At 45.2% G+C, this 17,651-nt stretch overlaps 1 protein-coding gene across 8 annotated transcripts in view; it reads right to left on the reverse strand.

The window, feature by feature from the left end:
* The window catches only part of EXTL3 (exostosin-like glycosyltransferase 3), a 113,586-nt gene that overhangs the window by 37,028 nt on the left and 58,907 nt on the right, over positions 1 to 17,651 (reverse strand). Inside the window, exon 1 of one of the 8 annotated variants that reach the window (XR_775365.1) lies at positions 3,173 to 3,540. The exons of 6 other annotated variants lie outside the window; for them this stretch is intronic. The gene's annotated coding sequence lies outside the window, so the exon portion shown is untranslated. Of the gene's footprint in view, positions 1 to 530; positions 691 to 3,172; positions 3,541 to 17,651 lie in introns of those variants that run through there. One more of the 8 variants, XR_775366.1, reaches the window with a different exon arrangement.

The following is a 17,651-nucleotide window of genomic DNA, read 5'->3' on the forward strand; positions in this document are numbered from 1 at the left end:
CCCCTTAGTGACCTAAGACATTGCTAGTTTTTAAAAGCAACTGTCCTCTCTGCAAAAGAGCAACCTTCGTACATGTCTTAACACCTCCGGGGTTAATACCAGTAAAACTGAGAAAGTGATGGGATTCATTAGATGCGGACACATGGCTTTCTCCGGCCACTCTGCTTCTCATTAGAGTTGCATGCTTCAGTGGCCAGACCAGAAAAATCACAGCCCTTGGATCTGGTTTCCTATTTCTGCCACCGTCTTGCTGTGTAACTTTGCAGAAGCTGCTTAACATCTGCAAGCCCCTGTCTCCTCATGTACAAAATGGAGATATTAATGTACACCTGCTCTCTCTACCCACCTTTTGCTGGCGTGTTGTGAATTTGTACTGCATAACTGAGTGTGATCACTATTGTTCTGGTCTAGTGACTAGAGCTGATGAGGAATTTTTAGATGAAGTGTTCTGCTTTCATTTCCTGCTGGAAAATTTTGATTCACTGCAAGAGAAAGTTTAAAGGGAACATACACCTGTTGGCTCTGATTACCTCCACTGGCTGGCATACGAGAGAGAATTTCTGGTCAAAACTGGAAAAGTCCACACTGTGTATCAAAGCAAAGATGCCGAAGTTAGGATCCGTTGGGTCCCACACCACCGAAACGGTATCAGCTTGCTTAGATAAGCCTTTTTGCTTGGAGAACTTTGATATGGCACTGAATGCCTACCTAGCATGAGCATAAAAATCAAGGACACAGCAAATTCAGCTCTGAGTCTTTGGTCTATGCCAACAGATTTAAATCTGGGCCACATGAATATACTGCCACTAGAAACTCTCCCTTCCCTTCTATTAGCATCCTCTGAGGTACCTAAGTTTCTGGGATATTCTTTCATATACTGGACTTCCCACATCACTGATGAATACAGTGCTGCGCTTAGCGTCAACTCTTGCACAGCCTCAAGAGAAGCTTATTCATTTCTGCTTCAATTTTTAATTAGAGGAAAGTCACACTGGTGACGGTCATTTTTCACTAAATCTATTTAATACTCCTCTCATCTACTCATCAAGAATTAGCAGAAAGAAGGTGAGGAAGCAAATCTCAGCTGAAACAGAGATCTGGAAATGGGCCAAAGCAAAACAGAAGTTCACCTTAAAGGAGCAGAGCGAAGTCAGGAATACTTTTCAGTGTAGCACACAAGCGCGTGTCAGAAAAAAAAATAAATGGAAGATTTGATTTTAACCAGGAAAAATCATAATGAAAGGGGAAACAAGTGGAGTGATACAGGACAATTCCTAGGCCTATTTCGTTACAAGGCCATTTGTTGTCGGTAGCTTAAGGCCCCACAATTAAATGGGAATCCCCCCCAGCCTGACCTGCAACTGAGTTGCACAGCAGTACAGACACTTAAAATTAAGGCAGATTTTAAATTCGTAACGTTGTCTGGCAAACAGCACTGGTGTAAATCTCAGAAAGCCGGGAGGATAAAAGGGCTAAAAAGTCAGCAAAAGACTAAATCAGCTTTCTTGGATCTTGGCAGTACAGTCGCTGCAGGCAGATGGGGGAGGCTTCAGCTCTGCTGGCAGGACATTTTAATACTATTCTCTGTACACCAACTTGCATTTGCCTGGGCTGGGAGAGAGCCTGGTGATGAATGTAAATCCCCAGCGCTTCTGCACGGCACTGTCAGTCAGGCACAGGGAGCCCTGGCAATAGCAGCACACTTGTATCGTGCCTCTGGGACTACTGCTACACACAGAAGTGTTTTAACATGCACCAGTGTACAAACCAGGCAACTGAAGGCAAAAATAGTAATAAAAAAGCTTTCAAAGTCTATTTTTCAACTGTTTTTCCTCCTTTTTTAAGCTCTCCCCAAGAAATAAAGCTCATGCTGTCACTGCCCATGTGCATGCACCAGTCAGTCAGTCCCTGCTGTTTGAACCTGGTCTCATAGGGGCTGCAAAGATCTTAGAATTGCTACTAGTTTTCTGCAAACAGCTGGCCAGGAGATGAGAGCTGCCTTATTAATCCTTTTCCCGAGGGAAAAGCCAAAGCACACGCTCACTTGAACACCAGCAAATCTAAAAACCAGCTTAACTTCAAGGCACACATGGGAAAACAAGCTCTGCTGGGTTTTTTGGTTTGGGGATGCCATGGGATAAGTGCGGTCAAACCCTGCAAGGTGTTGAGACAACACAGAAACAAGGGATCATAAATGTGGCCAAGAAAGAATGAGGAGGCATGTGGACATGTTGCTTCAGACTGGCCAGAGAAAACTGCAGCCCCACAGGCAGTAAAGGCAGTCCCAAAACTTATCAGCTGAAACTGCATCTGAATCTTGTTCCTTTGTAGTTGCTTTGCCCATTTATGAACCCTAAACAGTAATGAAATGGCAAACTGGACTCCCTAAAACGGCAACTGGGGTCCTTGAAAAGCTAAATCCATTGCCCCACACATGATCCTCTGCAGCTGTTCTGCCACCTAATCCTTCCAGGGGCTCCTCTGGTCCTTCCACTCAGTTGACACAGAACAAACTTTATCCTCCTGACTTAAAAACATGGGCTGTGAATTAAAAAAATCCGTACGCTCAGAAACCTGAAGCTGACAAAATGACTCTGCTGCTAGTTTGGAAAAGACCACACGGGAAAGACCAGAGCAGGCTGTGGAGGAATTTAAAATGCAACACACGTGGCTTGGGATCAGTTAAAAGTATTGACTGTCAGTATGAAATATGTGCTTGCGATAAAGCAAGCACTTTAGCCACACTCTCAGACTCTTCTTCATTACTAAGACTTTATTTCTCATCAACTCAATAGAGTCTGAGGTTGTAACACATTGTTATTAGGACTTAAAAAAAAAAAAGCGAAGTAAAAACCCAATCTGTGGTTTTACCAAGAAAGACTTCAGTGTTGTATTTAAGAGCAATAAGCAGCCCTGGGGGAAAAGGCTGCTGATTTCCATAGCTCCCAAAAAGAAGTTTGGGAGGAGGAGAAACAGGTTAGTTGCTGTGCTCTCCAGCCAACTCATTCCTCTCACTTCCTATTACTATTAAGTTCTTTAAACTGATCAAGCCCCACACTGAGAAACTCCTGTTGACATTATAACACAATGTTGCTGCCTGATAGACATAATTACACACACACACAAAAAGAGGCAAGAATAGCTCTCAGGAAATCAGAAGCTCGCTAATTACCAGAGCCTCTTCCCAAATGCGAATCCGACTGACTTCTCGAGCATGACAGGTTTGCATGCTGCAGTTCGTTCTCCCACGGCACAGGGCTGCGAGACTAAACTGCTGTTTGAGCACGTTGTCACATCTTAGTTCAAATCTCAGGCTGTGTTCCCAGCTTTCCTCAACTCCACAGTAGGCACTCCCCATGGCAGTGAAGTTATGGGAATACCTGAGGTTCTCCCTCATTTTGCATTTCCAGCAGAAAGAGCCAGGCTGGTCTGATCTGTGGATGCTCATGGAGTCATTACTCTGCAAATGTTAGTCACCAAGGTCCTTTTGCAAACACCTGAGCGCACCTATTCCTCGCTGCTTACGCTTCCTTTTGTCGATCTCCCCTATAAAATTAGGGAAATATTGTTCCTTTCTCAGCATATTTGTGAACAGAGCCTTGAAATTTTAAACTTACGGTGCACCAGAGCTTAGCACAGCAATAAATAATCATTAGGCACAATATGGTAACACAGAGCGCACTGAACTTTCTAGGAGGAAAATCCACAGGGATCCTGCATCCACTAAATTACAGCTCCCAAACTGTCTGTATGCACCCATACTTGTCCTTACACTCTTTCCTCATCAACTGAGGGGTCTGCAGCGTTATCACTTCTATGACCTCCACAAACTTGCTGCTGTGCTGGCCCTCTCTGTGGAGAACAAAGCACCGTACCCACCTCCGTCACACTGGTTCCATCCTGATGAATGGCAAAGGATGTCAAGGAGTGAGTGATAGCAGCTCCTGTGTTTTATCTGTCCAGTCTTGAATAGACAATTTCTATTGCCAAGTCTCTTTTTCACTAGCACTAAAAATGAAATCAAAGATAAAAAAAAACCCCACAACACTTTTTTTTTTAAAAGGAGAAGCAGAAAAATTCTGCTAAACAAAGAAAATACAGCATATTCCCTCCCTTTAGAACAGGGTTTCTGGTGAAATGGAAAAGAAACGAACACAAAACAGCCCTTCAGCAATGATAACTTTCTACTTCCTAATGCTCTCAAAGGAAAGGATTACACCCCAAATCTCCGATCACTTTGGGAACAGCAGCAGTTGAACAAGGAGAATAAATCTATTAGGTGTGTGCTTTAAGGTACGTTTGAGAGCAGATGGAAAATTCACTCTGAAATGCTTCACATGCTACAGCCTCAGGGATCATCACGAGGGATTTGTACCATCTTGAGAGCTCACAGGTACAGAGAAATTCTCCTAGACTAAGATCAATGCTGCTACACGCACAACCGGTAAAAGGTCTTGTAATCTGTAAATTCAGGGCATAAACTGCATCCCTGGCTTTAGGAAGCTTTTATCTCAACCAAGGAACATTCACCACATTTGCAGCTCCATGCAAAGTCAAACCTGCTTCTAGCCATGCTCCCCATCTGCAGCTGGGCATGCGTCAGGTAAAGCGGTCCTGCAGAAACACCCCAAGAAAGCTCCTTCATATGCTCGCTCCAGCAAAGTCAGAAAACCACACATACTGAAGAAGGCAGTGGCTGACTGATATTAGGGGAAGTATCATGTACGTTCACCCTGTTCTTCTACTCTTTCCCTGTGCTGCTTGTGTGCTCTGTTGGAAACAGGTTGCAGACAATATGGACACTAGCTTTGCACCATGCTTGCTACCTTCTCTCCAGCCAGGCGTCCTCCTGCCCTGATAGGACCAGTGCTCCCGGTACAGCATCATTTCATCTTACAGTGTTCACAAATGCATCTCCTGCAAGTCAGAAATCCTTGGGGGGCGGAGAGAGAAGGAAAAGACTCAATGCATGTCCAAATTGCCCCAACAGCTCATCTGGATGGGGAATAGAGCTAGGGAGAAGAAATGCAACCAAACAGAAAATGCAGGACCTTACAAGAACCTTTCTGACTTTCTTTCCTCTGCAGACCCTCTACCAACCTTAACTGTGAGAGCAGAGAGGGATCAGAGAGGTATTTGGGGTGGTTTAGAAGTAGCACTTGAGGACAAATCCTTTGAGAGCTGCTTTCCACCCCATGTTCTTGGGGGCGAAGGGCGCTCAACTCTTGCAACCACAACATCTCTCATCAAGAGCACTCCAGCATGCAACACCCCAGGGCACCAGCCCTCAACCCATGCTCCCACCCTGGAGATGTTCAGTGCCAGGACCTGCAGGCTCTCCGGGCATGAAATAGATAGCTAAGTCTGCTGCAGCTGCCAGAAACATGAACTCTTTGCTGTTGGTTGCAGAGCCCCAGCAGGGAAGTTCAGGATCAGACCTTTCTCAGAAGCAACCCCCCCTTCTGAAGTTTCATGGCAAGAAAACCCAGAAGAAACATCATCAGCTGATAAACCCCAACAGGCGAGACCCCAAGATGCACATCTGTTTGTACTTCTGCTGGTGCTTTTGAGAGCTTATGACAGGTAAACAGGGAAATTGATACCCAAAAGAGATTGTAGAACTAACCATCCCAGGTGTGGAGGTAAAATGGAGTGGTACTCCCCCAAGGATGAAAGTTGAGTTGCCTCATCATCACAGAAAGGAAAAGGAAAAGAAGGGAGGGAGAACTGGGAGAAGTGCACTGGACATCTGGGCTGAGAGCAGGAAGGAGACGACTGGAAGGGTTGGGAGTGGGTGCTCCTCCTGCTGACTACCTGCAACCCCAAATCCATCTGCGGTGGCAGCAACCAGACCTTCCAGGGCTCCCACAGTGGTAGAATAAAAAAGCACATGGAGGTGGGGAGTGCCATCAAACTGCAGCTCTCGCCACTACCTGCTTAGCCAAAGCTGGCCCTTGTGACAGGAGGCCAAAAGATATTCGAGACTCAGCTGGACAGTGCCCAAGTTCAGAGACCTCCAGAGGTCCCTTCCAACCTAAATGATTGTATGATTCTGCGTCTGGGCTCTTGGGTGGCAATAATTCAGAAATGTAAGCAGAAACCTGGAGTCAAGATGTCCTGGGTCTGCCTCCCCTCTAACACTGCCTCTCTCCAGCACCCAGGGGAAATCACACAACCTCCATGCCTCATTCTCCCTCTTTACAGCTCCTTCAAGGTAGAGAAGTGAAGAACTGACAGTCTGGCTTACAGCTTTTTGTTCCCCATCTGGGGCACAGGGACAGGAGCATGCTCCAGGAGACACTCAGTATTGTGGCAAGCAGAAGCTACCGAAATCTCGCCCCCAAGTGCTTCCAGGTATCTGCCTGCCTTGCCCTCTGCAAAAGGCAGCCACGTCTGTCATGCTGCTCAGCTGAGGTTAACCAAGTGGTTCATGAACATTCAGTTATTCTGATGAAATCCTTGAGACAGTAAAACCGCATCCAGTTTTCAGAGAGCAGGTAATGGAGATATGGAGAAACAACTTGCCCAAGGTCACCCTAGAAGCTGCACCAGCTTGGGACTCACTCCACATCTAATTGTCCTGTCCACAAGATCGTCCGTCTTCCCAGCCTACCTTTTTCCAGCAGTTTCCTTCTCTGGTGCCTTCTTGCTTTTTGCATAATGCACTGCAAAATCTACTTTACATATAGAGCTTTTAGTTCTTAAATTTATTATTTAGTGTTGTTTTCTGGTAATAAACCAGCCATATTGTTTTATTTATTCTTCCAGGCTGCACACAAGCACTTTTCTGCACAAAGAAATATCCAGCTTATGAGCAAATCCTTTCATGTTCTGCAGTACTGAATGGCAGAGCACCCTGGGTGCGAAAAGTTCACCCCCTCCAAATCTCAGAGCAAGGGACCGCACGGCAGAGCTTTACAAGAAAGCCAGTAAATCTGTACAACCACACAGCGGCTGATGTTGTACTGCTCACCACGTTCCCATTTACAGAGCACTGAAGATTTTTTGGGATGCAGGAAGCAAGCCAAGGAAGCAGGTACTTTGCTCTATCATGTGCAGTGGCACAAGCTACTGGAGGAGCAGGCGCGTGGCTGATCTTTTGTTCACTGCTAAAAGGGATAAATTAGGTGTGGGAGGAGGAGAAAGCTCTTTTTGCTTTTACCTTGAAGCAATTAATGAACAAGAACTGTCTGAGGTAAAACCACAGTCAAGAGCCAGGTGCTTTGCGTCATATGGGAGAAGCATGCAGAGGTCAACTCCAGATGGAGGAGAGGGCTGGCTTTCCAAATGCTGACTTTGTGAAACAGCTCAAATCCTTGGTATTCTTTGTGGTTTTCAGCCCTAGATGGCTCAGGCACATTATTTTCTCCAAGGCAAAAATACAAACCTCTCTCACCTCCCTAAAACACCATCATCACCACTTCCTCAGCAGCAAATGACCACGTGGCAGAATTCAGGCTCCTGCTCTCTGATAGGTGCTTCAGGTCATAACTAAGCACAAATTTAAAATTTTGTTTGTCCTGGATAAGTTATAAGAAAAAGGAAATATTACCTGAACAGCACAGAAACGCACACAACTTTTAACAGCATCTCACTTAGCAGGGTGGGTCACTATGGAAAATAACCTGTCTCTGTGGGTTTTCTGGAAAGCGTGCCCATTTCCTGCACGCAGCGAACAAGGCACTTCTGGAGACTGAGTATCTCCATCGAGGGGCCTCTAACAAGCATGAAATCATACAGGTGGCTTCTCGTGGACTTCACCAGGCAAGGGGGCAGGTCAGCAGTAAGTCCTTGCAACCCAGGCATGCCGGGTAGTTTACATCTACGGAAAGCCTACAGAAACCAGGGAACCGCAGCTGCTACATCCCAGCAAGGTGCAGTGACATTAAATTCGTCAGTGCTACTCAGCCAAATTAACCAGGCTAACCAACTCCAAATGTACCGCCCCCTCCTGTAATAGCTCTTTCACCCGCTCCCTGTCTTCCCATTTGTATCTGTGCTGCTGTGCATCTAACACCAGCTTTTCCCCTCCTCTCAGAAAAGCCTTTGATGTGCGGGGCGGGCAGCCGCACGCAGTCTCATTAGCAAACTGGCGGCCTTCTGCACTTTTTGGAGAACGCTTCATCACCACGTAAGTGGAGGCCGCTCTGTTTCAGACAGCTTGATCGATCATGCCAAGTAACTAAATTACCTGACATGCCATAATCGCCCGTATTTATATAGCAGGTGGATTCTTATCCAACACAGTTCATTACAAAGCAAGCTAGAAATTCAGAAACACAAACATACTATTGCCAGGATGCTATTAATTTGGACTAGCTTCAAATGGGGTCCTATGGGTAAAAACCCCTCTCTCATTACCAGACACCTGAGTCACACAGTTCCAATTAAGTGAGGAACATTAAATGCCTTTCTGCTGCACTCACAGGCATGCAACACAGCAGGAACCCAGTGGCTTAACTAATATGCATCTTCACCATCTGCGTAAGTTTTAGGAGAAAGATGTCACCATGCCACATCCCATCATGCCACCACCTCTGCTGGGCTTGTGTAAAAGCTGTCCCTCTTTAACTGTAACAGCATCCTAGCCCCACCACCGTTACACGGGTAGCTGGTAGCACTTGTGCATGGGTAGGCTTTGGAATGCGTATACTCATGTAGATCTGGCCACGTACAAGAGTGCAAACTCACTCTGCACAGAGAGACTGAATCATAATAACTGCTTCTGGAGAAATTACACCTCCAACAAAAATCAAGCCCAGACCAGGATAGGCTGGAGAGCAGGCTGTTCTCACCCTGTCTTGGTGCAGAAGGATGATTAAGCTTAAGGTCAGCAGTGGGGAAAAAAAATAAATCTAAGGATATTCTGCCCTTTTTCTAGCCTTCTGAGAAAAGTTGATAATTGTCCTGCTTCTTCCTCCCCCACTGCACAAATGCCCCCAGCTTTACTGGTCCTTCTGGATTGTATCACACAGTGTTTTCCTCCTGTTTCTTTTTTGGACCCCCCAGGAGCATCTTTCACTCATCAACTCGGCACTGCACCTCAGCAAGCTTTTTCTAAAGGCCCGCCTTAGTGGTGAACTGAGTCACGGTGAACATGCATGCCTGGCCATTCTTCTCCCCATCTGTTCAACCTGTGAGCTCCCCAGAGCATAGCCTATCCTTAAAACACGCAGAAAGCACCATGAAGTGTATCTACAGATCTCCCTCCTGTGCAAGGTACCCACATGCTGGCAGAGAACAATACAGCATGTAGCATCCTTGCTGTAAAAATGCTGCTGGCATCAGCACTGTGCCAGATAACATCCCCACCTAAAACCAAGAGGCACCACTGGTACAGACCTTTCAGGTAAGATCTCTGCCAGCTAAAGCAATGTTATGAAAGCTGATATAAAGAAATAAAAGCTAATTACCGTAGTCGTGCAAAGCAAAGAGGAACCTGACTAGGTGACTTAAGCTGGCCTAACAAACCAGATGTTTGCAGTCTAGCTAATGCATCCATGCAGGACACTTGCACTATACAAGTTAGGATGCGCAGATGTGGAAGCAGCCAAATACAGCACTTCAAAACACACAGAGAGAATGAAACACGGTGCCTGAAGCTTGTGGGTGTGCTTAACGAAGTTATTAACCAGCAGAAGAGTGTATGATAGAAGATAAGCACTAGCAGAATGCATGATAATTAAATTTCTACAAAGGAAAGTTGCTGCTTGGATTTGAAATGCTGGATAATTTGACACATGCTGTGTGCTGTTTTGTCACTGATGCCCAGTGCTTTGCTTGCAAGATATCATAAAGAAACATAAACAACAAACCTAGTTTCAAGCTGCGTGGCTGGAGACGACTAACAACACTCAGTCCCTGGAAGAGGCAGGATGGGAGACAGCAAACTCCACTCAGCATGTGTGTCCAGCAGAGAGAGTGCTCCTATCATAACGGGTAGGTAGAAAACCATGCAGAAAACACTGGGGGACAGATGTAGTAATAATAGACCAGTTAGGAAGGGCAAAGCTACACTGTTCTGTTTAATGAAGGCCTAAGAGAGAGGTGAGGGAAAGAGGGATCAAAGGAACTTGGCCAAAGCTGGAGGTGAAGGAAGGAATTAACTTTTCACCTTCACAAGGTAGATTCAATCACTGAGCAAGATTAGATGGGTTTTGGAAAGCCACAGGTTATAAAAGTTAAGCTAAGGGTTAGATTGAGTCTGCCTAGAAATAAATTGATCAATTAAATATACCCACTCACCAAATTTTTAATAATGCAGCATTATATTAGCCATCAGGCAACCAAAGGAGACCTCTGCTCTGGAGCAGCACCCCTCCAGCCCCAAGCTTGTGCCTGTGCTGAGGGTCCCAGTGGGACTGCTCCCTCCCACACAGCTTCACTGCTGCAGCTCGGATGAGATGCAACCCAAACCAACTGGCTCCCTTTTAGCACTTCTTAGTATCTGAAACTTAACAGGAGAAAACCCCACCAAAACTCCCTAGTTTTACAAAATTCTTGTCATATACATAATTTACATGTTATTTTATTTTATTTGGACTCTTCCAGTTCCCAGCTCATACCTGGGGCTCAGGAGGCAGCAGCAACCCACCATACTCCGGGAAGCACAAGTGGGATCCCATACTCACACTGACATTTTTTTGCACTCTCGTGTTATACAGTGTATTCCTTACCAAACTGCTGCTTCACACCTCCGCGATGGCCACTTTTGTGAAACACTTTAGGATCCTTCAAAGTAAAAAGTGATTCTGCCAACTCTCAGGGCTGGGAAGTCAGGGATATTAGGAAGAGTACGGCAGGACTGTTTAAGGACTGCAAACTTAAGGAGCAAACACAGCACTTCTTTTGACCTCAAAAATTACTTTTTAGGATAAAAGAGAGGAGGTCTTAAAATAAAAAAAGCACAATGAAATGCTTCAACCAATGGCACTGCCACATGGAGCCTGTTCCTTAGCATCCTGGAGCAGATGCGCTGCACTCAAAATGTCTTTGTCTATTAAAACTGTGTCAGCTTCAGAGACTCCAAAACTCCCTGTGGCATAAACAGAATTTCTAATGAACAGCTGCAGGATACAGGAGTAGCCGCGCAAAATGCAGCTGCCGAGATCATTTTCTTTGCCCCTCTCTCACCACCCTTCCTCCGCTGCCAGAATCCTACTTTACCCCATTTGGGTGTCTCCTGTCCTGCCTCTCCCACAACCCCACTGCCTCACTGTGCCTTCTGCACCTTCCACAGATGAGCGCTGTCAGCCCATCAGTGTAGTTCATCCATGTCCTTTTTCATGCTTCCTTGTGACCCACCTTCATCCTCCTCCTTTGCAGCAAGTCAGGTAATGACCAGCGGTTTGAGGGCAGACACCCAGCACAGGTTTCCTCTATTGACATTTATTATTTCCAAAGCCTGCAAGCATCGCTGATCTCTGTGCCTGCACATCTCCTGGTCTAACAGAGCTGCACTTCCACGCAAGCCCTTGAGCGCTCTCACACCTCTCCAGCCTCTACGAGAGCTTTGCTGCTGCTTTGCCTGCTCGCACCAAGAAAGTGCAAAAGGGAGAAATAAAGGAGAAAAACATTATCATGCCAAACCCTGTAATTCCAGAGAACATGAGCAATCCTCAGGGAAGGATTCAGCCTGAGTAAATTGAAACCCACTAATAGATCTTTTAGCTTCGACGCTGCCTTCCAGGCCAAGGCACCAAAGCATGACTCCTTGTGTGAGTTGTGGGGTTTTTTTGTTGTTTTTGTTTTTTGTTTTTGGTTTTTTAAATCCTCTGTCCTTGAAACCAAAAATCTGTCAAGCATACAGCCTGGTCCAAAGGCACTTCCCAACTGCTCTCCCAAACCTAATGGTGTCCTGTTAGCTAGCTAGACAAACAGCTGGAATGATTATTAATTTAGTCAGGCACTTGTAACGGCCCCTGCAATGCTCAGCACTGTACTTAGAAAAAAATATAATTGTTGTTTCAATGTAGCCCCAACAAGTACTTCTGGGAACATCAGCACAAATGAAGCCTGAATTCTTACTGTTTGATGCCTTCAATCTTCTATGGGGTTCTCCAGTACCCCATAAAGAGCCTCCATTTCCTATTTTCAAGACACTTATAGGGAGTCAATGCTTTGGTGAGCTCTATCCCTCTAATTTGAGTGAAAACAGCTGATAGGTTCAACTGTTATTGGAAGACTAACAGATAAGACCAGATGCCAAAGTCCCATTTTATTAGAACACTCTGACAACATTAAAGAGCGTCTAATGCTAAGCAATAGTGTCTTTTTAAAGAAGTCCTTATTAACTGGTATTGAACACGCAAGCCAGCTAAATACCTTGTGGCTTTGAGACAATCTGTCTGATGTAATCATATAATGTCTAAATGCTTTAGCTATTCATCCATGGCAACGAGTGGTGAGACTGGTGCTAGCACTGAGCAGCTTAAACCAGCCAAGTTTTTGCAAAGTTGATGGCTTAACAGCTTCCCTGGACTGGCAGCAGGATGTGCAGGTCGGATCTTACTCATAGCTGACAGGGCTTCAAACAGTTAACATCGCTAACGTGCTTTAATGGCCCAGAGGAAAAGTTCCCAGAGAAACTGTGTGCCACGGATATTGCGGATGTGTTCTGGACTTCGGAGATTGCCCAAGTAATCCTCACCATGCGCAGTTCCACCTGCCAGTTCACAACAGAAGGTGAAGAGAATCCAAATGTTAGAAGAGGAGGTACATTTGGGAAGGCTGAGGCTAGTTTGGCGAGGACATACCGGGCTTAAAAATACTCCAGGCAGAAATCCCCAACGCACAACAGCTATTTTTGCTGGGTAAGTGGGGCCAAATGTCCTTGGAGCAGCTCAGAAACGGGCAGTAGGACACACTGCCAGCACAACACTCGTGCAGATAAAGCAATCGCTTCCAACACAAGCTGCTGTCTCCCAGCCATCATCCCAAAGATCAGACTATTTCCAACTCACGCCAGGTTCAGGGACCATTTGCAGAATAGATGCCAAGAGGTCCTAATGGACAAGGAAGCCACAAATGTCTCTTGTGGCCATTTGCATCAGTTATTGTGGACAGAAGAGTAAGGCCTAGCATCTCTCATGCTGTGCCATCTCCTTCACTCTCATGCCAGCGGCTTGAGCCATAAATGGCTTAGATCGCACAAAAATATTGCAAGGGACAGCACAGCTATCTCCCTTTTATGCTTAACAGCGTAATAGGTTGGCTAGCACGCGAGTTAACTATTGCCATCCACTGGACAAAAGCTGCTCGTGTCCAGAGTAAACACCTGATGCCCAGCCAAGAAAAGGGGAGACATTCCCAGAGCCTGGGAAAGCTGCCGGTGAACACACGCTTTGAAGGGCTCAGCGACACAGCCACCAACTCCACTGCAAACGTGCCATGCAGACAGACATGAAGGCATTGGCTTGGAACCAAGTCATTAAGATAGCCACAAAATTCACAACTCAATTTGACCACTGTATAGAATCCAATAAAAATAATAAAAAACCACGAGGATGGCTATATTAGATCAAACCAATGATCCATCCACTTCAATCCCTCATTCCTGAGTGCTCATTTCCAGCTGCTTTGGTGCAAAATACTCATAAATCATAGTCACAGAACAGCTTATTCGAAACAATTTTCCCCTAACCACTAGCAAATAGGAGTTGCATGAGCCCTTTAAGAACAGAAGCTGTCCACCAAAATACTTTTTTGAAGCAATCAATCATGTACATTCTCATCTGTACAAAGTCTGAACTGCTAAAAAAGAAAAAAGAAGAAAAAAAAAGAAAAGGAAAACCACATCAAGCATTTGGTTTCATAGCTTCTTGCAGCAGCGAGTTCCACAGCTGAGCTCCGCAAGTGATTTCCTTTCACCAGCTTCAAATACAAACCCTCCTAACTCAGTCTGTCCCCTCTTCTACAGTGTTAAGCACCTCTACAGTGATGGGTACAACAGGACTCTCACCCAACTCACTACGGACACAGAGGAACAACAGTAAGAAAGCCACCAGAACAAAAGCTCCCACCTTACCTTCTCTAAGCTCCCTGATGTCCCACCACGTCCTCCTCATGGAGCTAGACAGCGTTTATTTTTTCAATCTTTGCAACCACTGGTGTTGGCAGAGAAATAGAATTACAAGGATCCTACTGCCAAGAGACAATTTCAGCATAAATTTGCACTTCTGCTATTGTCTCATCCTTCCTGATGGACATCCTGGTTCTCTGGTACAGCCCTACAGTGGAGCGGCCCTCCCTCTCTTTTATCCAACGTCCTCTGTAACATCTATGTTCTGTTTCCGTTCAGTCATTTCCCAAATTTGTGCTGAGTTTCTTTTTTTTTTTTTTTTAATTGCTCTCAATATGTCACTCTATATTACTCAACAGCAGATTTATTTAAACGTGTCAATGCTGTTGCTTAGCAGATCTGACTGTGCTTTACAATTTAAGCCTGCTTCAGAATCACGTGTTCCCCTTCCCAGTGCTCCCCAGCATGTCTGGATCATCAGGAAGTTTGAGGAAAACAAAAATGAGTCCAATTGTAAAGACAGTCCACTGGCAGGCCTAGGAAAGCTTCACTAGAGATCCTTAAAAACAAAAACCAAAGCAAACCAAATAACACACCAGCAGAAACCACCCAAGAAGAGGAGGGGTTGTGCCAAAAAGCCCACCCAATTCTTATTCTCAGTCAGGATGCAATATCAGGTGCTATCTGTCTTCCATTTTCCACGTTGTACCCACAAGTCTCAATAGGAGCCCATCAACTAAATGATCATCAAGAGCTTTGGAAAGAGTCCTAATACGGAGCTAATATCAGCTTTCCCCAAGCAGCAAGCTAATTTTAGGTAATGGCCTTCAACTGCTCTATAAAAGGCCTGGAACACCCAGGTGAGAGCATGTTCTGACCTTTGAAATTAGACTTGGGTCTTTGCTGAGAGAGAGAAGATAATGTGCAACTAAATCACATACACAAGGTTTTCTGCTTGGGCTTTTCAAGCTCTCCAACCAGCAATGGCATAGGTTTAGTCACTGCCCCCACGGACTCCAACTCACACATTCAAAGCCGAGTACCTGGAGTGCCTAACGGCTCTGTGCAGCACAGGCAAGCTCCGCAGGCAAATTCAGCGAGAGATCGAAGCTGTCCCAAAATGCTTATGAAAAAGACTATGCAAAATCAAGAAAACGTCATCCTTCTGCAATTCACTGAAGCATAATAAACGCAAGTGAATTGCCCAAGAGCACACCAAAACCTGCCATTAACAGATAACAAGTCTTCTGCACATTTGTCCAGGGCTTGAACTGCGAGGCCATCTCCACAGGCATGTCTCCACTCGAGGCGGATTTCACATATTGCCCCTAAGCTGACCTCATCTTCTGCCCCAAAATGTCCAGCTCAATCATCACCCTGCATCACTCCAAGCCAAGCTGGTTTAGGGGGAATTAACTCCCATAAACTGATGCCATCAAGACAATCTCCAGCAGCTGCTAATTCCCGATTTGGACTGCAAATCACACCCAAGAAACCAGGTTCACAACCTTGGGAACTGATACCACAACCTGAGTCAGCCCAACTGAAGACAAAACTTGCAGCAGGACCTGCCAGAAAGGCTGCTGATGGGTTTCCAAAAATAACCCAGTTCCCTTTCTGCGGTGCCTGATGTCCGTTTACTTACAGCCACCTAAAAATAGTCCTTCCCATTTGGATCAATGAAGAGAGCTGACAGAAGTGAAAGACGCTCATCACTCCATGCACACACAAGACTAAAGGAGATAAAATACTTTTGAAATGCAGCATAGGGAACAATCCCATGCTGGCCCCGAGAGAGCCAGCTGGATGGGCCTAATGATTCTTCTCCAGCAACAGCTGTGATTGAGTTTATTTCCATTTTTTGTGATTAAAGAGACAGATAAAAGGGAGAACAAAAAGTCCAAGATTTCAAAAGGCACTAAAAATAAAATAGTTTGTATTCACTTGACACCCTACCTTGACAGCATTTTATACATGATAGCCAAGCAGTCCCCAATAAACCAAAAGAAAGACATAAGTAATTTATAGGCAGGGAAACCAAGGCACAGAATTGTTAAAATACCAACTCAATCATCAGTAAAATCAACAGCAGTAGTAGGTTTAAAGTGCAGGCATTCCTGATGCACCTTCCTATATTCATGCCAAAAGAACCCTCTCTATTTATTCTTCACGGAGGCAACGTAATTGTTTCCATTGCCTGGCAAGTGTAAATCGATGCCAAAGAGTTCAGTGGCTCCTCACAAGGAGTTACAGTCCATTTAGCTGATAAAAGTTAACCGGTTTTCAGAGCCTGTTTGCACCTCACAGAGAAAACGCACTTTTTCAAAATTCAAACATACAAGTTTAGCAGCAGGATGCCTGAAATTAATCCCTTTATTTAAACACTAACAACTTTAAGTGTCTCTAAGCAATTGTAAAGGCTTTATTAGCTAAGGCAATGAAAGCCTGAGAGCAGCCAAGTCAAGACGAAGCCAAGGTTATCTAAGTTTCCAAGCATTAACTTTGACAACACAAACTCACTCTTGAGAGTATTCGTACCTCAGAGATAAGCATGAAGAGGACAGCAATGCAACTGGAAAGGCTGCACTTACCCTGCCCAGCTGCCTGCACGGCACCTTGCTGCTGGCAGAAGTCTGTGGGCAGGGACGGATGGAGTGAATCATCCTGGAAGCCATGGATGGCAAGAAGGTGCTTGGGAACAACAGCACAGAAGTACCATGGGCAAATTGTAGCTCACTGATCTGATTGTCTTCTGTAACCAAGTGACTGGCTTGGTAGATGAGTGTACAGCAGCTGACGTTGATTACCTTGACATCAGCAAGGCTTTTGATGTAGTCTGCTATGACTGCATATACAGAGGGAAAAGAAATGACTGGAACAGGAACCCAGAGAGGTGGTAGACCCTACACCCCAGCAATGGTCAAGCCTTAACTGGACAAAGCCTTGAGCAACCTCATCTACCTTTGTGGTTAGCTTTACTCCATGCAGGACGTTGGATTAGAGACCTCCAGAGGTCCTTTCCAACCTGATTAGTTCTATGATTCAAACAAATACCAAGAGAAGGTGCAAGTCTTTCCTGGAGATACGTGAACTAGATAAAGCTGTAATGTATAACAAAAATAACTCTTTGTAAGCTCTTCATTGAACAGATGACCTGGTGACAGGGGGAGGTCTCCCAGCACACTGTGCTTCCTTCTCTCTAAAGTTTACATCTTGACAGAGGACTTCCGCTTTAAAATTCAAGGTGCTTCACTGGTGTCATAAGACTTAATGCCTGTAGGAGGTGATAAAACATTCATGAGAGCCACACTGTGAGATTAAATGGGTTGGGCTGACATTAAAAGACATTTTTAAGAGACATCCTTTTAAGGATTCCTCTGCTCCTATCTCTCTGCTCAACCACTACATAATTATTTCCCCAAATCCTTTCATGCATCCAACATGCAGAGAAATACACAAGGCATGCACGTCCCAGACTGGATCCCATCTGGCTGCTTTAGCGGGAAGAAAAAAGAATGGATTAGATGTTGCCTTTGAATTCCAGGTGTCACTAGGTTTGGGATTTTTTTTTAGAAATGTGTTGTGTTGTTACTGGAAAGTATACCTACTGAGTTTCACCAAAGTCGAAAGC

Source organism: Haliaeetus leucocephalus, unplaced genomic scaffold, assembly GCF_000737465.1.
Source record: "Haliaeetus leucocephalus isolate CR32 unplaced genomic scaffold, Haliaeetus_leucocephalus-4.0 Scaffold871, whole genome shotgun sequence".
Lineage (NCBI taxonomy): Eukaryota > Metazoa > Chordata > Aves > Accipitriformes > Accipitridae > Haliaeetus > Haliaeetus leucocephalus.